The sequence below is a fragment of the Pieris brassicae genome, chromosome 2, assembly GCF_905147105.1.
Source record: "Pieris brassicae chromosome 2, ilPieBrab1.1, whole genome shotgun sequence".
Taxonomy (NCBI): Eukaryota; Metazoa; Arthropoda; class Insecta; order Lepidoptera; family Pieridae; genus Pieris; species Pieris brassicae.
Genome location: NC_059666.1, coordinates 13,264,219 through 13,291,304, shown reverse-complemented (window position 1 = coordinate 13,291,304; position 27,086 = coordinate 13,264,219). Strand labels below are relative to the sequence as shown.

Below are 27,086 nucleotides of genomic sequence, written 5' to 3'. Positions count from 1 at the left end.
GCTACTTTACAGAAATTGGTTAAATAAAGTTATATTAGATAAAGTTTAACAAAAGGCTTTTATAATCATAGACATGAATACAAATAATACAATTATTTCATTTTACCTGATTACTACTTAGATTATTACAGAATTTAATTAATTGTAATAGAATTATTACTATCATTGTTGTCGTTATGATATATTTTTGTTATTAATGACTTCGAATCCACCGTGGTAACGGAAAAATGTGACGCGTAACGGAATACTGTGACGTGTAACTGCAGAATATGACGGTAATTTTTTTTACAACGCCGATAAAGAAGTTTTATTTAAAAAAAATGTTCAGAAAACCTATGAGTATCTATACTTTCTCCATCCAACACTTTTGATTTAAAACTCAATTGTTTATGTAGGTTCTAAGTGTACCAATGTTACATATTACTATAATAACTTCCTAAACTTTAAGATACATAAAAGAAGAAAATATTGTGTACTTTTACTAGAATAAAAATTTAATAAAGGTCTGAACTACACATTTCTGTTGTTACGTAACCATTTGTTTTTTCTAATAAACGTTGATTGCTGTCAACTTTTGGTCAACTGCGGTTTCCTCACGATGTTTTCTTTCATCGAAAGAACTATGAACGATTTAAATGCGCACATAGAAAGTCCATTAGTGCACTGTTGTGGTTTGTCTTCTCGAAGTTAAAAGGGACCCCTTTAAAGGCTAATATTCTGTAGCTTTAAGCCTTATTACATACAGAATAAATTAGTCACACTGATCATAAAACCAACCCAAACAGTTATAGTTAGAATTGTGATGAAAACCGTTTCACCTACAACACAACAAAATATAGATAATATTAGGTCCTTACATATCAAATTGGCGTTTTGTCGTACTGGCCACTTTGACCTCAAATACCTCCTCTTTGGTTAGGAATTTCAAATTCAAATTTGTACAGCTATTTACTCATGTATTTGTGCTTCGATGACCGTCATTCATTTGTTTTTTTCTTCTGTTTTTTTCTGTTTGCGTCACTCATTTTACAAAATGGAAAACTTAAAGAATCGCATTATTTACGAGTACGAGTTCCGCCGTGGCACTAGTGCTGCGGAAACGACTCGAAGGGTGAATGATGTGTATGGCGGTCATGTTGCAAAAGAAAACACAGTTCGTTTTTGGTTCCAACGTTTTCGTTCTGGAAATTTCGACCTGCAGAACAAGCCCCGTGGACGGCCTGAGATCCAAGTTGATAATGAAGTATTGAAGGCTATTGTGGAAGCGGATCCATCGCAAACCACGTCCGAGTTAGCTGCAGGCTGCGGTGTTAGTGATAAAACTGTTTTAATTCACTTGAAGCAAATTGTTAAGATTAAAAAGCTTGAAAGCAAACCGGCAAACGCGCGTCGACTGCTGCGTTACATTCAGTAATGAAGGTATTTTAAACCGAATCATTACCTATGATGAAAAATGGATTCTTTACGATAATTGGAAGCGCTCAGCGCAATGGTTGGATCCTGGCCAGCCAGCCAAATCCTGCCCCAAGCGAAAATTAACCCCAAAAAGTTACTTGTAAGCGTTTGGTGGACTAGTGCCGGTATTGTTCATTGCAGTTTTCTCAAATCTGGCCAGACTATTACGGCTGATGTCTATTGTCAGCAATTGCAAACCATGATGGAAAAACTAGCGGCTAAACAACCTAGACTGGTGAATCGCTCCACGCCACTGCTACTTCACGACAACGCTAGACCACACACTGCACAACAGACGGCTACCAAATTAGAAGAGCTTCAATTGGAATGTCTAAGACATCCTTCGTACTCCCCGGACCTTGCCAGAATACCATTTTTTTCGAAATTTGGACAACTTCTTGCAAGGGAAAAAATTTAACTCTCATGGGGCAGTCCAAATCGCCTTTACAGATTTTATTGATATCCGTCCGACTGGTTTTTTTAGTAAAGGGATCAATGAAGAGATGGCAAAAGTGGCTCCCATACAAAACGCCAATTTCATATGTAAGGACCTAATATTTAGTTTAAATGTCAACTCGTATTTTCTGGTTTGTTGGGTGTTTCAAATGATGTTATCACTATGCAATTTTATTTGATTAAGTTTTGTTTTGTATGACATAATATACATTTTAATTATGATTATATTGGTACTTGGTAATGTTCAATGTTACATCACTATTGTAGTAGTTAGCGTTAAAATATATATAGTATTGGCTGATGTAGCTGACTTTTAATAGCGATATTAAGAAGACACAGAATGTCGCTGCGTTAAACTGTTAAATTGTTGTAGGTTTGATTCCGCGAAACATTGATTTAGATAAAGCGTTTATTCTTAAAGTGCATAACTACTAAGTACTCTTTCCTTCCTATTTCTTTTTATAAGTAAAATATAGTATTCAATTTTTTTATTCAATAATGCTTACACAACTCAAAAGTTTATATATTTATTTCCACATAATTCTATCTTAACAGTTACACAATAATACATACATTGATAATCCTACATTTAAAATATACATATATGTTTTTAGTAAAAGTTGTAGATTATGATGTACATATATTAGATTTTTATTTCAATAAAATATTAAATGTCTTACATTATTTACATAAGAATAATTTGCTGGATTCATATGAAAATCAATGTGTATTCAGCGAAGTATTTGCAATTTCAATAGAGTTTAATAGTTATCTGTCAACTTGATGTCTCTCGCTGACTACGATTTCTGTAAAGCGTTTTTATTAATATACTTTAGAAGCTCACAATATTTCGTAGCTAAACGAAAAGTGTCCTTAATTCTAGCGTGGCAAGCATGAGGACTAGCGTCCGGACAATTTTATGAAACATATTTTGTTTTTTTTTATCAAAGGCTTACTTGATGTTCAGTGGTACCACCGCATGAACACTCAATGCTAGTGGGGATGCCGTTGCCGGCCTTTTAAGAATTGGTACGCTCTTTTCTCCAAGTACCGTAAGTCAAATGTTGGGCAGTGGCAGTGGCACGGGCACTTGTGTGGGCAGCTGGAAATAATCTGCAAAACAGATAATATAGCTATCTAGCTACAACCTTTTACGTCTGAGTCTTGATTTTTGAATCTGCCTCGTATTCATTTGTTTTTTCTTAATAAAAAGGTGATCAGTAATAGTAACCTTCCTCGCGGTGATTTCCTTCACTAGCGAGCCTTAAATGCGCAAATAGAAAGCCAATCGGTGTACAGCTGGGAATCGGGACAACAGGAATGAAAGTCGCACGCAAGCCGCTTTGCCAACACTCTCAATAAGATTGCCTTTTTTATTGTAGTTTGCTTTGCTCTTTTTCAATAAATTTTCAATTAAAATGTACTAGTTGATGTCTGAGACGTTAACGGACGCAGTGAGAATATTGGTTTTCCGATTCAATTCCAAATACCACGATTGAATTATTCAAAGGAATCACTTCGCATTCTCGTTCAGGACTTTGCAAACTTTTATAAGTTATTCAGTGCTTTTCACTCTGTTATAAGACAGATTGATACGCATTTCTACCCCTAGGTACTGAAGCTAATATCTCGATAACACAACTTATTAATTTTTTGTATGTTTATACATATCACAATTTCTTTCAGAGTCAGGATTCCTAATCCTTATGAATAAAAATAGCCCTTATTTACAAAACTTGATTATGAACATTGAAGTTTCTTCTAAAAAAAATAACTTTTAACAGTCAGTAAAATACAATGTAACATTTTGGAATAATCGTATGCTTGCATTGTCAGGTTTTGGTTTGTCCACTGGACATAGGCCTCCTCCATCCGGTTCCTCTATAGTCTGTCGTGGGTCAGGCCAGATAAATTATGGTTTTAATTTGCTGTACTATGTTATTATATTGTTCTTGGATATTCTTAGATTGTACCTTTTAAATCTGATAAATAAAAATATTCTCGATCCTCATTATCTGCCTTTAAATTGTCTTCTACTTGCTGTACTTGTCACTGTTGCACGTACCATATGGTGGTCTGTTGGGTGGGTGGTATTAATGATATCTATATTTTCGCAGTATGATAATAGGGTCTTTTAATAATAAAAAGTTGATTTCATTAGCGGTTCGAGTAACTGGTGACGACCATGTCCATTTATTTTTCTGGAAATGAGAGTTGTTCCCACGAGAATGTAAGTGCGTGCTCCTATTTCACCATGCCTCCTGCTGATAGAGGATCTTTGACGATCTGAGACAAATCTTTGTTTTTCATTTATTTTATTTATATTTATTACTTAAACTTGTGGCACATGGTGTAATGGTTGCAGCTCCTTTTAAACGTTGTGTAAAACAAAACAAAACTTGGCGTTTAAAAAGAGAGTTTGAAGTTCATAAGTGTACATTGTGTTACCTATATGAATAAAAAGATTTTTGACTTTGACTTTTTATTTAAGATCTTTTAGTAGCACTTTCGGAGTTTAAGCACCGTTATTAGTAGCAGTCTTTAGTAGTGTCTACAAGCGTAGACCTATAAGAGTAGATAAATAGATGCAACGGACAAAAAGACCCTCGCGAGGAGGTGTTTAGGCCTATGCCCCCTGGGTGATGTTTTTGATCGCTGATACAGGTACGGATACACGGTACGGGGGCGCTCTAATAGCCGTTGGTGGGACTGCAGCGCGCCAGGAGACGTTATCCTTACTTGCCGCGCGCAGCCGAAGTGGGCCAATAGTAAGTGCGAAAATTTTATCCACTATGTGTTCAAATGAATTTTCCGTTAATACTGTGTCAAGTCATCTTCAGTGGCTTGTTCTGATATAATTTATCTACGGGAGTTAACTAAGTATATTGAAATGTTATCTTAATATATTCATATATACGATAACATATTGGTTAACAATATTGGCACAGACTTCTAACATACAGTAACATAGAGTTTAACTATTTTATGCCTGATTAAATTTAAGTAATTTAAGAAAAAGTTAACAGAGTTTAATGAAATTAGAAAAAAAAAGATTTTTTTCTAATTTCATTAAAAATTAAAAAATAAAATTTTAATTAAAAGAAAGGTTTTGTTACTTCTGCATCTTATCGATAATTTTTCGTAGAGTGGTCCCGATATCGAACTCTAGGTCATACAAAATACCTCACGATGTTTCAGCGTTTGAGTAAATGTTTATCTATGTGTAAATATATATAAAGAAATATCTAAAGAAGATAAAATGTACTGAGCCAGTTAGGAGCCATTGAAGTATTACGTAAGCACTATAAGGTCTTTGATTTTCTTATTTATTTGATAATTATAACAACTTACTTTTGCTGACAAGAGGATACATGGTTAAATTGCACTAAATCTGCTTACGTAATCTAAAAGAGTGTGCACGTGCAAAGATGATGATGGGAATTTTATGGCCACGCGACGCGCGCAAGAAAGCGAGGGATGAGTGGACTTTGCCACTTGGCAAGGATGATGAGCTGATTATAGATATAACATCATAATTATCACTCTTTTATTTGAATAAAAGGCTTTACTTTTATTACTGCAAACGTACGATTAGCGAACATATTTATCCATAGCCTATAAATATAATAATTAAAAGGAAAAGCTGTGTCTATGCGTGTGTGGGGTTAAACGTCTCTCAACTCTGAGATCATGTGTACAATTCCCCGTTGAGCTTGGCTTTTCTAACTATGTATGCAATCGCTCGTTAAAAATTAAATAACGATGAAACTTTCATGTCTCTTAGTTAAAGTAACATGTGTCAGGCACAGGCGACTCACCTATTCATCTATAATATAAATCCAAACAAATGCCATCCGAGTCAGGTCCGATACAAAATTGTAGAGCCACCAGATTATTATTTAACACATAAAATTTATTAAGATAAAAATTCAGAAATTTATTTCATCATATTGAAAACACTTCAAAATCAACGCCAAAATAGAAAAACGGGAAATGTTAAAATTTTTAAAATGTCAATCAAATGTCAGTTGTATTAAGGATCCATCTCTCTGAAATTACTCGGACAGATAAATCATAAACATTTATGTAGCATGACGTATAACAAATTATATTGAAGTACCGTACAAATACAGAAAAAAGCTCGCACGCGTCCTCGATTTTGGTCGACTTGTCTAGGCAAAAAGGTACAATATTTTTTAAATACAAGCTATTACTGGTTGTGTATACACTGTATCAATTACGGAGCTAAGCTCCAATGATTAGCTGATATTATGACAAGGGTGTGTGAGGCTTCTAATCAAATTGATAACGTACCATTCACGCTGTGAAATACTGATAATATTCTGTTTTTGTATGGATTCGTATGTTGGCGTCAACTAGGGTTAAATGTATACAATTATTTTCACAATACCATTATTTGCCAAAATATAGCTGACATATCATAAAACCGTCTTCTGTATTTTCGTGTTAAAATTTTGTCTTCTATCATTCCCTGTCTGTCCCTATAAATCTTCGCTGTTGCCATCTATGAAAATGGCTAACATATATGGGATATAGTGCAGGTAGATGAATAATGATAGATTGTTCAACTAGAATTTAAAAAACGAAATTTAACCTGTATAGGGAAGCGATTAGTTTTTTTTTATTTCTACATACTTCTATTTCTTCTATATTTTATTAACACTTCGTTACATTACAATATAAAACATGAACATAATTAAATAAAAATGAGGGCAACTGGCGGCCTTATCGCTTTCGAGCGATCTCTTCCAGGCAACCACTGTGAGTAAAGAAAGAAAAAAATGTTAAATTACATAAGATAATTCTCAAGAGACACGCAATATTTTTGACGTAATGTTTAAAAATCCCCTTTCATACACTTATACCGCCATAAAACAGGTTAAATTGAAAGTCAAATATTAAAGCAATGATTTATGGATACGAGAATAGTGATGTTTATTAATGTAACGACGCGGGCGCATGTCTGGCGTTTTTCAGCGATAAAAATGTAAATAAAATGTATTTTCGAGAAGGTTACATGATTTGAAGGTTGCTAGGCAATTCATGGTCAGGTTTATCGTTTTCAGACTTCTAAAAATAAGGTTATTCTGAATCCTCTGGTTCTGCGTTGAACGTGTGACCTCCATCGCGCCGTACCGCCATACGAACTTTCTTAGTACCAATGCTTCCTTTACCCTTTTCTTTATGCATTTTTAACCTGAATTCAGATATAGATACCGTGCTATAGATGCCGAGCTTGATTCAGGGACTGTGGAGCTGGTTCTACACTCAAAGCCCTTTGCTATTCAGAAAGTTAGCGATACCCTATCCACTAAAAACCTCACACGCTTTTTAAATAGTCCCTTGAGATTCGCCAAACATTCAACTCGGGAGCAAGAAATGCTTTCTTCAATCAGTCTAACCTCGCCTTAATTGGCCAATTCGCTCAAGATCTGTGGATACAAAAAAAAGGAAAAGCATGTAAGACTTTTATTGAATCCGTCACTCTACTAAATGTTGATATGACTAGCATGACCCAAACACTAATTTCAGCCACCTTAGTCACTGGTCATTTAAATACTACAGACACTTACGACAGTAAATGTAGCAAATAATTCACACTTAAATTTGTTACCGTATAACTGAGATGGTACCACCATGTAGAAGGTCTGAGTTTTCTTCTTATTTTTGATCGATTCATCATCCTGGTGGTACACAGTTACACTCGGGCTTAAGCCAAGTGAAAACAGTTTTTAATGTTTATTTTAGAAATTTGAGGGTACTTCTTGCCGTATTTAATATATGTAACTGCTTTTTGAGAGCAGTGTTGGTCTAGTGGCTTCAGCATGCGACTCTCATCCCTGAGGTCGTACGTTCGATCCCCGGCTGTGCACCAATGGATTTTCTTTCTATGTGCGCATTTAACATTAGCTCAAACGCTGATGGAAAACATCGTGAGGAAACCGGCTTGTCTTAGACCCAAAAAGTCGACGGCGTGCGTCAGGCACAGAAGGCTGATCACCTACTTGCCTATTCTATTAACAAATGATCATTTAACAAATACAGAATCCGAGGCCCAGACCTAAAAAGGTTGTAGCGCCATTGATTCATTCAACTGCTTTTTGAAGGTTAATATAAATGGATTTGGGTCTACCAATTTGAATTCGTGTTATTATTAAGGACTACACGTCCAAAAAATGGTAGGGACTTTGTTACTTTGTTAAGGATCTACATATTTTTAATTTAATTCTATTATTAGTACATTTTCTTGAATACAACAATAAATCAAATCATGCGTGAACGGATGTCTATTGTCAAACAATTTCGCTAATTCTGTTTTCATTGTTCTCTGTCGTATGAAAAAAATTAAGGAAGTTGAACGGAACATTAGGAAAATTAAGAAAACTTAACAACAATATTATTCTTTTATGAATGTCAGCGATTTACAGGATAAAGATAAAAACGAAGCCAGGCCAAGGTAATAAAAATGTATCAATTATACCAATTCTTATTCAATATATTTATAGTTGAGACGGGACGATGTCTGTCGGGTCGTTTAATATACAATATAGATAATTAGATTAATCTAGACTGGCCATAAATACTGTTAGATAAAAACTTTTCTTTTTTTTCAACTTTTTAATTATTTTGAATTTGGAAGATTATTTTATAACCTCTATCGATTTTGCAAAATTTTCATAAATTTCCGTATTCATTATCAAGTTACAAAATGGAATGGGGTGTTAAATAAAGGATTGCAGTGGTTGCCTTGTACAAAGTGGGTATGGAGCCGTCGGCCATTTCAAAAGCTTGGTACCAGCCCGCTTAAAACCAACGTGCCGGGCATTGTAAGAGCTGAAGACTGGCCCTTATCTGGCCCAGACCTCCAAATTTTAGATACAGATTATGGGCAGTTTTAGAGGACACGGCGACATCGTGTAAATGCATAGATTCGTGGCCAAACAGATTAAAAGCCTGTATAAAAGCCAAATGTGGCCATTTTTTTATTTTACTGAGACTTTAATAAATATGTAGCTATATATTTTAATAACATCACATTACTTGATTATAAAAAAGCATTTTCATTTATACCAGAATTTATAGCTGGACTTGGTATATATAAATACTTTTTCAGTTACATTTGGCAAACAAAATTAAGCAATTGTTATTAAACAATTTATTAAGTACTAGAATTCAATCCTCAAAAGATAAGCTAAAAATTAAAATCACTAATGAGTTTTAATTAAATCCTTATAATCTGAAAGGGCTCTGCGTAAACGAGCACCTTAATAGGGGTAACAGGTGAGGGCTGTCACTCGGCTATTTCAAAGGATATCTGATATAGAACGCACCTTTGTTTTACGCCGAAAATTAGAACGACGAATATATGAAGTCCGAATAGGAAAATATTATATCTGGATTGCAATGAGAATGTGAAAGTCGTCCTACGTCACCGTTAAGAAACTACAAAAATACTTGGTTGACTATACCACCAGGTTTAGCAGAATTATACCAATATAATTAAAACGTTAATGTCAAAGAAATATCCATATGTAACATATAACACATATAAGATGGATATCATTCGTTATAACTACAAATATTTTAATATAGAAATTGAATTAACAATTTTCTTAACATAATAATGAAATTAATCAAAAGTAAATTAAAACAAATTTAAAGAGTTTGGTCCTGTAGCAGTGTACCTTTAACGCTTGCAGCATTTCCTCGCTGTATTGCGATACTTGCAAATATATAAATTTCGATTTCATTGTTCCGTTAGTAATTTTGTAAGAATCTAATCCGTATTGTATATGAATAAATAATCCATAGACGCTACTGTAATCAGTATAGGTCTTGTTTAAGCTGTAGGTAATCAGCCTTTTGTTTCACACACGGCAATTTTTGGGTCAAGATATGCTGGTTTCATTGCTATTTTCCTTTCCTAAGTGTTAATTGCGTTCCAACATTCCTATGACTATATATGGCGATGAAAATTAACGAATAAACGAACCTTTCAAAAGACAAGATAAGAAAATCCAATCAATGGCAATCATTGTGAATTAGACCCTAGCGCGACAACTCTGATGTTAATCGAAACAATTTTTTTTTGGTGGTTTGATCTTTGAACGATACATTTATTTTATTCGTGTATCTTCATATTATAACGATCTAGCCTATCGTAAGATTAATAAGTAATTTAAGTCTTAACTTACATTACTAATAAGGATACATAACAAAAGAAAGTGTTATAACAAAAATCCAATAACACTACCTACAGTCTCTATTAAAGGGAAGACACTCTGTTCTTCTGTTCTATTTTTTCACTATCCACTATTTAGCACTTAAGGCTAACGTGCACTAACACTAATTAACTAATTCAAATGGTTTTACATTTTTAAATATTCTCACTAGGCGCTTGGTATCAAGCAGTTAAATAGCCTCGACATTGACGTGACGGTGGAGCCATTGTGCATGGGACCCAGCAATCTTTTAAATTATTATAGCTAAATTCTACATTAGGATGGAGGCCGTTATTGCGAAAGTACCAGAGAGCAATTTGAAATCGTTTGATTACAAGGAACGATAAACGTTACATTAAAATAATAACGATATCGTTTCACAAAAAGTGGTCTAAATTTTTTATAGTTTTAAGTTTTGTACTGTCCAAATCACGAATTGATGCAACCAACCCATATTTATCGGATTTTCATCCATTTTCTTGTCTTCTTATTATTACGAAGGTAAATGAAACTTTATCAATATAATAGCGAATTACATTATTTACGTAACTTGTGGTAGCAGTAGCTGAAAAGTTTCGATTAATCGAGACAATATTAGATTTATTCATTAACTTTGTACTCTGAATTTGAAGGTTAATAAAAGTGTTATATATATAGCCAATACTACGATATATTAAGGACTATTATAACTTTTGGTTACAATGTTTTTTCTATAAATCTTTTGATAGCGCGCATGGTTTTTATTAAAAAGTTAAATTAAGAATGAATGCTGTGGCGTTTAGCAACTCAACAAAATCATTGTTATGCTGCGTACGGTTAGGTCGAATGTGATGTTGTATTCCTAGATACAACACAAATAATACAAAACAAAGAGAAGCTTATTAATTTATTGATTTATAATGCCAAGTTATCTTCCACTTAGTTTAAATATTCACTACTTACAAAATATAATTTAAACAGTGTAACATGTTTAATATTAAATAAAAACGTCGTAATTGAAACAAGTATTTTGGAAAGAGAATTTTCTAAATTGCCAAGCTCCAAATTATCCTAATTTCATTTTATGTCGTCTCAAATGCTTTGAAATTTAATGATCGGCTTTTTCGGCACAAAGATTACATTCATAAGTCGTTTACACATCTTTAAACGAGCACAACACCATTTTAAATAGATTATTGTTTCCTTTCTTACGTCAAATACTCTTTATACCCATTTCTGTAGGGCTTTGAAACAATCAGAATATCTTTATTCATATAGGTTACGTAATAAAACTTATAAAACATTTCAATCATGCAAGAAAGTTTTCTCCATTCTTTCTAACCATTCTCTTTTGAATTTTATAGTTTCTTGTTTTATAAAATACTTCACGAGTAGCAATTAGATACATTGACATAATCGATTTTTTTAAATCCAAATTGATTCAATATATGCGTTGTTGTCTAGTCCAAATATCAAACGAATCCTATCATTTTTTAAATGTGCAATTATATCTTGTTTGTTCAGGAAAGCATCTCAATAAAAACCATAAGGATCACTTAATCACGTATTTATTTGAAAATAAATATAGATATGTAAAGCAATGACCCATAAAAGATGACAGCGCTACCGGATTTATATTAGGTCTTTACATTTGAAATTGGCGTTTTGTCGTACTGGCTACTTTGACCTCAAACCCTTTGGTTAGGTATTACATATTCATTTTTTTAGCTATTTCTCCCTGCATTTGTTTATCTAAATTCATTAATTTTCCCTTTTTTTTCATGAAACATCGCGTTATTTCACGTAAAAGTAAAAGTACGTAAAAGTAAAACAAATACGAGACTTATGTCAAATCCAATAAGTTTCTGACATACGGGAGCCATACTCAATAAGTCTCGACTCTTACACGGTTCATGCTTAAATACCTGATCAATTACTTCCTACATAAATCTCAAACAAACAGGTCTTTACCACGTGTTGTTAAGCTACAGATTTTTTATTAGTACTGAAAGCTGCACTGGACTTGTTCTGAACAAATGCAATTGCCTCGGCGGCGTAATCTAATTCAGTATGTCATTATTTCTAATGTTTACCCCTGTTCATTTCAACGAGCAGCGTAGGTCTAGGGGCTTCAGCCTCTCATCCTTGAGGTCGTAGTTTCTATCCCCAAATGTACACCAATTCGCTTTCTTTCTATGTGCGCATTTCCACTCGACGATGAAGAAAAGAAGAAAGGAAACCAGCATCCTTTATACCTTAAAAGTCGACGTTGTGTGTCAGGCATAAGAGTCTAATCACCTACTTGCCTATAAGATTGACAAATGCTCATGAAATACATACAGAAATCTGAAGCACAAAAGTTAAAAGGTTCCAGCGCCACTGATTGATTTATTTTATTTCTCATTATCTCTCATGAGAGTAGCAAGCTATATAGGAGTGGATTCCTTTGCAATGGATACGGAAAGTTATAGTTGATATACTATAGTATATTCAACGACAGTTTTCAGATTGAAAATATATAAAAGAATTATTTAAAAAAAAAACTAAAAATAATTCGATTCTAGCGTAATGAGGTTTGTGCATATCCCAACCAGTGTGTCTTATCTTTTTAATTAGGCTTAACACTCACTTAATAAAATACAAATGAGAATATAACAAAAAACAATATCGTACCTTAAAATATAATAACATAAATATATTATTCAAAGGAGTCCCTTTAGGCAAGGTTCCGATAATACTGGCAGCATTCCCCCTTTGAATAGGTAGACTAATTCTTTGTGAAAGCTGCCAGCATTTCGGTCTCCTGTGATTTCGACTAACCTTTTTGCTATTTCAATCGTATTCATAATCATATTCGTAATCGTTAATCATATTCGGAGCCTAGACCCCTGTATTATATTGGATCAACACCAGTTGTTTGACAGACACTTGTGTAAAATATCTCCTAGATTATTAGCAGATACAGTCGAATAGATTTCGAAAACTTTAGGAATCGACAACCCTATAAAGTCTATCTAACAACATCCTTATATCTATAACATGAACAGGTTAATAGGGTTCATTACCTAAAGCTCCCTCGTTTTGTTGTCCAATTAAAAGTTACGGCTTAATGCAATTATTACTTTACACTGGGCCGCACTAGTTCCATAAATATTTTAACTGGAGCCCCATTTGTAGTTCAACAAATTTATTTGCACTTTATTTACAACACCATCTAGTTTTTTTATAAATGTGTGGAATATTTAAATGATTCTTGGGATTGATTTGCTCCAGTTCAAACAATTTGTATGACTCAAAACTTAGCGATTAAAAACAGTGGCGGAGAGTTTCTTGTCAGTACTTCCTACCAGCTCTTCGCCCTTGACGTGTGAACTTTTTGATCGTCAAAATTGTACTTGTTTACCTATATGCATAATGTTATTTTGACTTTGACTTCATTATATACTTATATAATAAAAAGTCAAACAATATATGTCCATCACAGGCTCTTAGTTATAATATTTATATAAGAAGAAATTCAAGCGGCGTCTTTATGTACATTTTACTCTATTTTGTAATTTCTTGACTAGTGAGCTTATGCTGATAACTTGTAAAGATAGAAGAACCATGTGTGCTTCTTTAATGAAATGTTCCTTTTTCATAAAAAATCTACTCTCAAATAATGACTTATACTTTACTTGCCTCAAATCTTACATGACCGCTTAAATTAATGTGAATCTTCTTGTAAGCATAAAAATGCCTGTACGATGTGTCTGCCATGACCCATGACCAACCGATGTTTAATTTGCTTCCGCTAAAAATAACGCTGTAAGGAAGATTTTATAAGCATATTGGGAGTACTTTTATAATGAAAATTCCTTTCTTTACAGATATTAAGCGCAATTTCGCACCGAGTCCAACCCTGTACAGGTAAGCATTACTTAACGGCGTAATCGTTTAATTTTAATAAATAAAACTTTTAATTATGTTCTTTACTTTCGATTGACTGATTGTGTGGAAGTACAGTTTTTTTTATTAAAACAAACTATACAACAACTGTTTCGCTTAAAAACAATAGCTTACATTTTCGGTCCATATATTGTTTATAAAATGGTAGTTGTGAAGCCAAGGTAACCACTTTGAATGTTGTTTCATGAGTAGTTACATTACGTTCATAGCATGTAATAGTATCTTAAAGTAAACCCTGGAGACACTGTTCTAGCTAGCTTTACTTCGGCATACTCCAATGACAATTAGCCCTGTCTATGACAACTCAAAATGTCGTTATATGGACACGTGTATGTTAAGCTTGCACTATATCAGTAAGGTCAGTTTATAGTGCTTAGAAGAAAACAGTAAATACGTTATAAATGAGTTGTAATCGGTAGATCTTGTACAGGGGTCAATATAATTTTGAACAATCGGTAATTTGTACTTCACAACCACTATAAAAGATACAGTAAAGGGCATAAATCTGTGTAATTAGTTCATTAAGGTAAGAAAAGTCTTAATCAATTTATCGTGATTTTTGTCCCTACATTTTTAAATTTAGAACGTCTTTTTTTAGAAAAATTAAACAAGATCGAATTTATTTACGTAAACATTGCTTATTTTCATTATAGATTTTTGTTAAGACCGAACACGAACCGAACAGATGACAAAATTCCATTTCTGCCCGCTATACAAAAAATTTCGCTATTCAATACGTTGTAATGCTTTATCCACGAAAGGTTTGCAATGATTAAATCTGTATGCCGTTTCACTTACAATATTGTAACAAAAATGTAAATTTTATTCTATCTTTCAATTCAATTCTCACTTCAATATATTTGTATATGATTTTCGAGTTTTAAAATATCTGACGGATACAGAGAGGAATGGATTAATATGGGGGGCTAACGAGTATCAAACATTAATTTATTATTGATTTTCTATAAGTTTATAAGGTTTAAATTAATCATAAACTATTTTTAATAATAATAATGACTAAAAAGTCACTATTATTATCGACTAATGAAAATTGAGACGCTAATGTGTAGATATACCAACATTGACAAATCAAATAAACCATCAGTATTAACGGTTGACAGCTGACACGATGGTCTTTGCTCCGACATTAATAATGATGACTATCAAAAGTACTATTACAACAGCCTATCAAATAAGCTGTTAATTTGTAGATCTAGCAACATTGACAAATCAAATCAACCTCTAGTATAACCATTTTGAACTAATTTGACTTTGATGTTATTCAATTATTATTCGTAACAGCGCCGTTACTCCGAAATTTATAAAAATTACTATGAAGTTACTATTACTACTATCGTCATTACTATCCAATAGTCGTTAATTTATGGATTTAGTAATATTGGCAACTCGAATCATCACACATAAACTAATTAGAATTGTTAATTTACGAGCTCTGTAACTTATTATGGCAGCTGACACCATTACTCCGACATATCTGTATCATAAAAATAATCAAATTAATTATGTTCTTAAGCTCTCGTTTCTGCCTCTTCTGAAGTTTCCCATTATCGTTAATCTGATAACCATTTAAAAAGTTTAACACCACTTTAATTGGACCTTTAAGACGAAGATATTAGATTTTTTTCACAAAAACTTATTTCTCAATTACGTGGGATTCTTCAAAAGGATTACATAGATATTAGTTTAAGGTTTTATGTTCTACTGCTAGAAGTGAGAAAAAAACAATTGACAGTTCTCATTCGGTTATTTTTGTTGACATAAAATAACAAATCATAGCGCAGTTACCGCGTCTTACAAAATGACTCGATTTATCTCTGTTTTCCATCACAATTTACAACTACTGTTTTATATCTCTGAAACAAAACGGTCGTCATTCAAGTTTATTATGTACACGGCTCATAATATTTCCTCTATAAATAACAGGTTAACTGTTTTCCATCTTCCAAATCTATTTCGTAAATTAGCATTTACCTCACTCATTTTGTTTTGTTAAAAATAGAAATAGATACGCTTCTATAGAAAAAATTCTAAGTATCCAATTTAAATAAGCAATCAAATAAACTTAGAATCTCCGACATATATATAGCATTCATATGTGGACATATGTGGCCTAGTGGCGTGGGTCGTGCCCTTGAATCTAATACTGAAATAAGCGCGTCCAGCTAGTCCTAGAAAGCGACGGTAAAAGTCTTAACAATAATATTCTTTGAAAGAGTCAAAAAAATTTCGACAAGTCACCGCTGAAATTATGTGAATGGCGTAAATTTAGTAATTTTCCCTATCTATATCACTTTACATCAGATAGCTTCATTATTACCCATACGGCATCCATTCAAATTTTGTTCCCGTACCGACAATACAACAAAGCATTCATACAGAAACAAACAATAAAAACTCTTTTATATTCGTACGTGGAATTTTATGAGGATTCCACGGCTTCGTAGAATGTTTTATTTTTCGCAATATTATAACAAGGCCGTTCGATCGCCTGTTTTGGCGTTTTGTTGATGTATTATAATCTATATTTAGTTTAAACAATAGGTACGTATCAACAATATTGGGGCATGGATCTTAACCATGAAAGAGCAACATGCGGTACACAAGATTTTGTGGTAAGTCCTCGCTGACCAAGTAAGGCAGGACGGGTGGAAAATTTGGTAACCCAGCCCAACAGTATAGGCAAGACCCAGTGACTACGCTGTATGGGTCAAAATTGGGCCCATGTACCGCTGGAGTGACTCAGTGGACCTGCAGCCAGAAACTGGGGAGAAGTGGAACAGGAACACTGTCCTGCAATGGAAGTTTCTCGTTATGAGTGGACCATTACTAGTATCTGATTTACCTGTCTACCTACAAATATCTTAATCTAAGTACTTGCCAACTACACTTAAACAGGAGAGCATTTTTCACGCCCATAAACGTCTGCAATCACCAAAAGCGTAATTTATTTCTCATTCTAAATTTCACCATGCTTTTGTCAATATCCAGATAAACATTATCTATGATGTTTGAGTTGCTTTGAGCGACCAAACGAAGGTGACTCAAAAAATAATTAATGTTTTCGACTTTTTACATGATATTTCGCGTTAATTCTTATCTACCAGATAAGCCTTTATTTGAATTATAATGAGGACAAGTACAGTCGCCGACGAATTGCTTAATAAAACATTATGTTAAATTTATTACATTTTTATGTATATAAATGAAAAATTAACAACGTGTTCATTCCTCAAGCATTGTGCTTCCTTTATCAGACTATAAAGTTACTTTGAACTTCTTGAATAAAGACAAAAGACTTGAGTTTTCATAGGAGATACGGTTTTAATAAAAATAGCATAATCAAAATAAGACAAAGATTTTTTTTAATATTGAAAATACAATTTTCGCCTCTTTGTAAAGAGTTTACATAAATGTTTTTATTTTGTTTTTTACTTAAATATAACCACTTTAAGAATTACATATGCATAAATAAGAAATATTTGATACAGTACATTAAAATAAATTTAGTTTAACTTATATACTATCCGATTTAACCATTTGTATTAGTGTGAAAAAAATAAAAACAAAACTTTAATCAGGAAATAAAAAGAGCGTACCAATTCTTAAAGGCCGGCAACGCACTTGCGAACCTTCTGGCAATGTGAGTGTCTATCACTTAACATCATGTGAGCCTCCAGCCCGTGATCACCCTGTTACATATACAAAAACCTCTGACGTTGATAGCATGAAGAATTATAGAACTAAAATAAATATAACTATAGTACTGTTTTATATTTTTTATGAATATTTTCTCGTTCAATAAACAAATGAATTCTGCTTTCATATGTGTATTACAATTTGTATGATTAAAGGAAAAAAAAATCATATAGTGATTTCTATATAAATGCGTAATGCTACATTATCCCTCAGTAGCATATATATTTCCAACATTGCCGCTATCACTATCGTGAATATCGTGAATTGAAACTAAGGTGCAAGTCTCTGATGCATTATACGTGTAGAGTACAAATTGCACTTGTTAACCAAAGTATTATTTCATCCCTTTCTATCAAATTATGTTTACGCTGTGAAGAAAAGAGATGAGTAATGTAATTAAAACGTAAAATCTACAAAGAAATATTATATATTTATAATGCAAAATCAGCATAGTGAAATCCCCAACTTACTTTCTGCGTTTTTTTTATTGAACAATACTTGTCTTATGCTAAATGATACCGCTCAAGAACACTCACAGTAGTAGTGAAGTACTTGAATGCGTATTTTGATTCGTCATTTCTAGGACATTAAATGGAAAACCGAAATGAGATTATTACTAACCGCGTGTATAGTGATTTAATTTATACTAAAAATGAAACAGCAACACTGTCAGCCGTCAGTTAATATTGAACTTGTACACTTTTCCAATATAAATGTTAATTTTGTGCCTGACTATACATAACACTTATCCAGATTATGAAATGGCGATTACCGGACTTTTACTCAACGACCTTGTTTCGTTTGCACTCTTTTACCGGCCATTTTCATATTACAATTGTGAAAGTTTGCGTGTATATTAAATACGAAAAGGACTCCGTGGTTAATTGGTATGGTTTGCTAAACTTCTGTATAATAGGACCCCATCTAAATAACTCGCTCCGAAGTAATATCATTTAAGTCAAACATGACCTAATGCGCGTTTGGTCTTGAACCTCGTATTTCACCATACTCCAAGTCTTTCCGGCTCTCTTCGCCTTATCTGCAACTGTACGGAGGCAGGGACGGCCATGATTACGCCTTTTTGACAATCCAATCAAGCCAACAATATGATTGGGATCCCTTCGAAGTCAAACATACTATTACTGTTGTAATAATTATTAATAATGTCCTCGATTTGACATTACATTATTTTTTATATGACTGGGGCAATCGGACAGGAGGCTCACCTGATGTTAAGTGATAGACACTCACATTGCCAGAGCGCTAGCATGTGCGTTGCCGGCGTTTTAATTATTGGTACACTCTTTTCTTGAAGGACCCTAAGTCGAGTTCGTTCAGAAACCCTTCAGTAGGCAGCAGCAAAAACTGGTTTAAAAAACCATCAGTTCTGGAACGACGATACGGGTGGTATTTCCTATTATGCTTCGACGTCTGATGATGAAACTCAGCTGCACGTATTAATCCGAACAACTCCTCTGGACATTCTCCGTAGTAAATTGAGATAAATAATGCAGAGAGACCCTAAACCTCATATTAGTTTCATAGTTCTCTGACGCAACATTGTAACAGTCACTTTCCTCTTTGGAACAGTTTAAAAGTTGTTATTTGTTTAGAATGGTTTATTAGTGAAAGTAAATCGTAAAATTAGCTTCTATAGTTACAATAAATATATAATACGGTATAAAAAGCAATTATTTAATTATATTTCGAAAAACAGTATATTATGTCTGACGTTACAAATTTATATCGCTGATGAAGTGATAAATGTCACTTATTGAATTGGCCCTATTTCACCCGCATTCATCGAGTTCCTTGAGTATGAAATATAGGGCAAGGCGAATGGTTTCATCCATTACCGTCAAAAATACAAAATATTACAGTATTTAATCAAATTAATTTTTTGCCGATTAAAGAGATTTTTTTTATTAACTATCATTACAGATTTTTTATGTAATAGGAGGCAAACAGACAGAAGCCTCACCTGATGTTAAGTGATACCGCCGCTCTTGGACACTTACATTTCCAGAAGGCTTGCGAGTGCGTTGCCGGCCTTTAAACAGAGTGTACCAACTCTTTTCTTAAAAGACCCTAAGATTACTCCAAGGCGGCAAAGTTTTACATACAAAACAATACATACCCAGAGATCACAACATTAAACGGTATTAAAATAGTCTTTTCTGTCTGACATGAAGCAGACCTTTTATCAGTTCACTCAACAGACAACTAAAATGTCTGGTAATCTATGCGGTTCATTAATTATTTCCTTACATTGTGTGCTCTTTTCAAGAGTTTAGTTTTCGCTAAGAATAGTACGGCGGTCGAAGTCGCCTCCTAATGTAAACAATCAGGATTGGTTTCCTTTCCACGTAACAACTTTATAAGATACATTCGTTGTAGCAACCTTTTATGAATAAAGTTTTGGGGTTGAAATTAAGAGGGTATATAGGTATAATATGTAACCCAACTTAGTGTAACTCAACTAGAAAAAAAAAATATACGAGAATTATAAGGCTGTACATTTTGCTCACTCAAGCTTTCTTAGTATTATAAGCATAGCGATATCCTAAATCGTCGGAGTTACGGGGGCACTCTCTTCAACTGTTACATTGCATTCATTCGTTACATAGCAATGAACATTTCATTATTTAGCTTATATTCTATTGTACGCGAGTGGTTAATATAGAGTAAAAATAAAATCCTCTATTATTTAAGGACCTGATTAACAAAAACATTTCTTTTAACGGCTTTATAAAATATTACAATTTAATTTCCTACAATATAGTAACTATTCGCGTTTAGATTGTTATCAAATTTCAAGTTAATATTAAGGGTTCTTTGCGTCAACTGGTTTTTGAGATGTTTGAAGTGTGCTTATGTTAGCAAGGGCTGTCAGCAAAATCGGTAGTAAATCCTATTATTATGTTAAAAAAACCAGTGCTGTATACGGCTTAGTTTTGACTTTAGATTTCAAGTTAAATCATTTTTTGAATACATATGTCTTTATTAAGACATCATGGAACATTAGGATCTAGCCTAACTTAAGACTAATAAGTAATTTAAGTCTAACCTAATTTTCTAATAAGGATATTTAACATCAGAAGGTGTCCAATAACTCTACTTAGAGTCTAATAAATGGAAGACATTTCTTACGTTGTATTTTTTTACTAAGCACTAAAGACTTACGTGCGCTAACTCTAATTTACTAGTTCAAATTGTTTCGTCCTTTTCCAGTCTCCTGACTAAGATAGCAGGTTCTTTGTTATTGCGTATATTAATAAAAAAAGAAATTCCAAGTCATAATCTAAATCACTATTAGCAAGATGTTTTTATAGGAATTAGTAACCCCCTAAGGTAATTCGAAACCAGGCTGTTCAAAAATTTTCTTTCTATATCTGTAATTAACATGAAGGAAAATCTCGTTTTTATACCAGCATTCGTTTCTCACACTTCCAGACGTCTCTGACCGACAAAAGTATAAAAAAATATAAGATTAAAATGTATGGTAAATTAATAAAAGGAATTGCCAACCCTAGATTATCTTCCTATCAAATCTGTATCACGCTAGGCATTCTTAAACACCCTCTGACCTAAATACGTTATTAAAATTTTTTTTTTTAGAAAATGCATTTCTTCTTCTATTGCTTTGTTAAAAAGTCAATAGTATATGATATTGTATGTGAGAAATATTTGTTTTAGCAATGTGGTTGGCAGTTTTGTGAGCATAGCATTTTGTAAGATAGCAATATGAGTTATCGTGAATTGTTTAGATTTATATATATATATATATATTGTATAGATTACGGGGGACGTCTCGCAGATATATTTTCTTTATTTTTTCGAGACTAATACATATACATTTAATCGTCTATATTCTTCGTTCCTTTGAATATTATATTTGTGTTAGAGTAAATATTTTGTTAAACTACTGGTAAACTGTCTTCGTACTGTGTGTAGTACAATATCTAATAATGCTGATTTTTTTCTAATGTTGCAAATATTGTATATCAACAATTATTGGAATTGTAAGGCTGTAAACATACAAAAGGCCTATTGTATGTTTACAGGCTTTAGAATGTAAGTACAAACTGTAATTGTTTTTGCGTCGAATAAACTGATTTTTATTTTAAGTATGATATCGGGTCTGACTGATGAAAAGTATGTACCTGTTTATATTCAAAATAGAATGCTCTCTAGGATTCAGTACCGTAAGCTTTTTCATATTAGTCATGTGTGTGCGCAGACACAAGTGCACTCTCAATGTCATAAATCTTATAACATTATGAGTATAAAGATGTTTCAATCCACTAGAGTATTTTACTATTTCATTAAAATTGGACGGCAAATGTTTTGTAAAGCACAAAAAGGATTTAGAATTAAAAGCTTATCACAAAATGAGTCGTTGAAAGAAAAACTGGTTCTTTTGTTAAATCAGACTAGATAGTTCGTAATTTATTACTTTTTCGAAAGGATTTTTCTAAAAGCAATGGATAAGAGACTTAGACTTCTTAATAGACTTTTCTGTAAATAAAATAACATTGTTTGTTCATTATTTTGTTGTTAGTTTAATACAAAAAGTAAACAACAGTGCAAGGGGCAGAGACCTACAGTTGTGATTCATATTTTTTTTATACTCGTATCTACGTAAGGGCAATACCACTAACACTCAGTAACACACTAGGCACAACTTCTTAGTAATTCCTATTTAGCTGGACCTATTTATATTCCATGTTTCATTATACTTATGTGTATAGTGGCAGAAGCCCAATAATTCATATTTCTATTAGCAGTGTTGGTCTAGCGGCTTCAGCATGCGACTCTCATTGCTGAGGTCGTCGGTTCGCCGGCTATGCACCAAATGCCTTTCTTCCTGTGTGTGTGGTAAAGGAAACCGTCTTGCCTTAGACCCAAAAAGTCGGCAGCGTGTGTCAGGCACAGGAGGCTGACCACCTACAAGCCTATTAGATTGACAAATGATCATCAAACAGATTCAGAAATCTGAGGCTCAGACGTAAAAAGGTTGTGGCACCACTGATTTGTTTTATTTTATAAGCAGAATAATGACAGTATCCATCTGTATTGTATAAACCAACTCATTTATAACAATGTAGTGGTGGAACAGGTATGCTAGAGTTAGCTTAGGTTTGTGATGACGAAGGGATGGTGATCCATCCCTGAGAGTACTAGACCTGATCTCCCCTATCTATTTCTAAAAGCGTATGGCTCTGTGAAAGATACTTGCTTTGTCAAGTATTTTCACAAACCAACAGTAGGCATGAAGAGTTTGACGCCACCGCCGCGCAAAATAGTATAATTTATTTAAAATATATATATATTATAATATGATTAAATTTACTTTGTTTTTTTTGCAAGTAATAAAAATACTTTTATTTAATTTATTATTTATTATACGTAACAAGGCTAATATTATAATATACACAACAATATAGAGGAGTAATTATATAAGTTCAATATTATGATATATACGCGATTTACTTTAGTAAGTTCACAACCACTTGTCAGTGATAATATACAGCCCTAATTGACTCGTGAATCTCTTCAAATTGTTGCTGGAAGCATAACAACGTCTTTGATCTATCATTGAGACACCTCCTTTGTAGACGTTATCAACCAAAATAGTCATCTACTAATAATTTCTTGATAATATTAATTCATCAATCATCAATCTTCAATATGAATAAAAATATATCGCAAAATATGTTACTCGAAGACTGGGCCAATTTGAGATTTTTTTACTCATTACTTGAACTTTGAGGAATGTTTTTTTATGGAAAGAATAATTGGAAGATATTTGTTTTATTAGTACTTAGTTTTTATTCCGGAAAAGGAAACATGGAGAATGTTAATAAGGCAGCATATAAATACAAAGTTCGCGGGGAAAGCTAGTAATTAATTAATATGTATTCTAAGTTGTAATTTAAAGATTCTGTTAATTCCATTATCTAAGATTGCCATTCAATAAAAGTATATTAATTAAGAAACAAGTATATAACTCACAATTAAGAAACAGACGCTATTTCAAAATAAAAGAAATTTCTTCTAGCAAAACTCCAGCTACTCCAAATAAATGTGAGTACTGTGACAAGTTGTCTAATTAAGTTTCATATTGTCTCCCAGCTATTTCATTAGTGCAATAAACGTCGACTCTCATAATAGAAATAAATTGCAGTCGCTACCAAAAGAAATACCGACGCGATACCGGTAAAAACCATACAAAATATTTTGTCAAACAAAATTTTCTATTTATATGTTACTGTTAATATACAATATAATGAAATAAAACTGTTGACACTCTCCTTAATCTAACTGTAGGCAAATTATTCAAGTATATTTTTTTACACTTTAGCCAATTTTTAAAAGTTTTCTATAACATTCGCTAAAGAGTTCGTAATATTTTATTAACTTTTGATATTTTAAAAATACAGTATATACACCGATAACCGACGCTGTACCTAATACAATAGAATTCAACCGTGACCTATGATTTTGGTCAATATAACCGGTATGTTGTTCTAAACGATATCGAACGGTTTTGACTATAATGTTTGAATTCTTACAGCAACTAGACATTGTATATATCCAATATATAATTTTTTTAATACGTTATGGGAAATGTTTAAATTCAGTTCAGACACGGTAAAAAAACCTTTTTTTATAATACTTTTTGTCCTCCAAAGCTGAAGGTGATTACTAGTGCTAGTTCTGAACCTGTTTCGTGATCCCGGTTTGTACTGCAAAGGCCAACATCGTTAAGAAACGGACATGTCTTGGGGTTGGATTTAAGATGCGGAAGTCATAATTATCAGTATGTCCCTCTGAATGTCCTTTAGATAAGTGTCAGGCACAGAAACACTTACTTGCCTTGATCATTCTTGGAAACGTCGTGGCCGGTTGCTTACAAAAACTTCTGGATTATTCATCACTGAAAAATACTTGAAATATCGGATAGTTAGTATTGATTGCCACCTTCCTTTGATAGCTTGCACACTGCTACAGATTACAACATCACAGCTTCCAAGCTTGGTGAATGTCAAAAGACTTTTTTGCAATACGATAATAATATAACGTTTATCGCTTATCTCAGGGAACATCCGGCCAACTATCCGATGTGTCTGAGTTTTAGAATATCTTTTCACTTTCCGTCGTCAGCTTATAAATATTAATACGTATAATAACAGAAGAAAGTTATGAATATAATAAGCTTTTAAGGATTTTTAACTCTTTAAAGATTACATATATTAAGTTAGATTATAAGTAAAGTGTATTTTGTATTACGGTCTTCTTATCTTACCAAAAAGAATATGAACGTAAGGAAAATTGAGATTATTTAACCAGCGTTGTATGGAAGCAACGCCGATAACTGTACTTGACAATTGATTTGATGTTTTTCAACGATTAATTCCTATTTAAATAGTTACAATTGAAAGTGTTCAATCTGTGGCAGAATCAGACTTGATTCAAGAGTGTGTTTATGTTTCTTAGTGCGTGCAGTTGTCTTAACTTGCACCTTTGATTTTATTCTATGAAGTAATTTTAAAGCCAGCGTAAATACATCTTGTAATTAAAACACAAAATTAATTTTTCCACGCGTTGTACTAAATTGTATGGAACACGTGTCAAATAAAAAAAGCTTTTAAAAGTTCTCATTAACGGAACTCGTTATGGTTCTGCATTAATGACGCTGTGTGGACGCATTCAGTGACGTTGTTCTTGGATAGACTATTTGTTCTAGGATTTAGTTAGTTAGTTTTGAGATAATATTTATACATATCGAAAATCAAGACGAATTGTACCTATAATATTATTATTATTGGTGTAGAAAAACATTTTGTTGAGAAATAAGATCTGTTAGTAATAACTCATTATATTTAATTGAATTTTTTTTTATAGAACAGGCAGGATGTTAAGTGATACCGCCGCCCATGGACACTGGCTCGCGAGTGTTTGTTGTCGGCCTTCGGAATGCTTTAATAATGTTATATGCTTGAGAGTTGCGGAGACATTTGCTTGCTTGGACGAGCTACTTGTACTTCTGAAAACTTCCCACCAATTTCTAAGAGATCCTTTTAGAATCTAACTACATACTACCTTAACCACGTTTGAAAAATGTTAAAATTAGTAATTTTTCAAGGAAACAACAAAGACTTTAAGGATTCCATTGAAATATGAAAATGTCACACTTATTATGTTAAAAACCGTAAATTCGTGGGAAGATTTCTTAACCATTATCGTTTATAAAAACCTAAACATAACAGTCAAATATACAGTATTTACAAATTACCCTACATAGTAGTAATGAAAATAATTAAAATTAGCGTACCAATTCTTAAAAGGGCGGCAACGCACTTGCGAGCATTCTGGCAATGTTCATGGGCGGCAGTATCACTTAACATACATAAAAAACATGGTGCCTGTGTACACCTTAAAAACATTTTTATACAATTTATATGTATTATGTTATTTGTTTTTCTTTTATTGTAAGGAAGTGTAAATAAATAATCAATATGTGGAAGCAGCTGCCCACTGAAGTCTTTCTAAACGAATCTGAATTGTGTCAATGTGGGTGGCATTTTTTTAAAGAAGTAATGTACGCGTTCACTTTCTGATTTCTATAATTCTATTTTCTTTCCCTTCCATATTGTAATTTGATAATGAACACGAAAATATTAGGTCCTTACATATGAAATTGGCGTATTTCGTACTGGCCACTTTAATCGCGATGTTCTCCTCTTTGGTAAGGAATTCCAAATTCAAATTTGTATAGCTATTTACAAACCGGCAAACGCGCGTCGACTGCTGCGTTACATTACTGAACCGGCACAATAATGAAGGTATTTTAAACCGAATCATTACCTGTGATGAAAAATGGATTCTTTACGATAATCGGAAGCGCTCAGCGCAATGGTTGGATCCTGGCCAGCCAGCCAAATCCTGCCCCAAGCGAAAATTAACCCCAAAAAGTTACTTGTAAGCGTTTGGTGGACTAGTGCCGGTATTGTTCATTGCAGTTTTCTCAAATCTGGCCAGACTATTACGGCTGATGTCTATTGTCAGCAATTGCAAACCATGATGGAAAAACTAGCGGCTAAACAACCTAGACTGGTGAATCGCTCCACGCCACTGCTACTTCACGACAACGCTAGACCACACACTGCACAACAGACGGCTACCAAATTAGAAGAGCTTCAATTGGAATGTCTAAGACATCCTCCGTACTCACCGGACCTTGCTCCAACAGATTACCGTTTTTTTTTTCGAAATTTGAACTTC

General features: G+C 33.2%; 1 protein-coding gene across 3 annotated transcripts in view; it reads left to right on the top strand.

The window, feature by feature from the left end:
• LOC123720073 (sex peptide receptor) overlaps window positions 1-27,086 on the top strand; it is a 167,902-nt gene that overhangs the window by 18,039 nt on the left and 122,777 nt on the right. For 2 of the 3 annotated variants that reach the window (XM_045676532.1, XM_045676530.1), the window contains exons 2-3: window positions 4,576-4,679; window positions 14,003-14,042. The gene's annotated coding sequence lies outside the window, so the exon portion shown is untranslated. The remainder of the gene's footprint in view (window positions 1-4,575; window positions 4,680-14,002; window positions 14,043-27,086) is intronic. The other variant, XM_045676531.1, reaches the window with a different exon arrangement.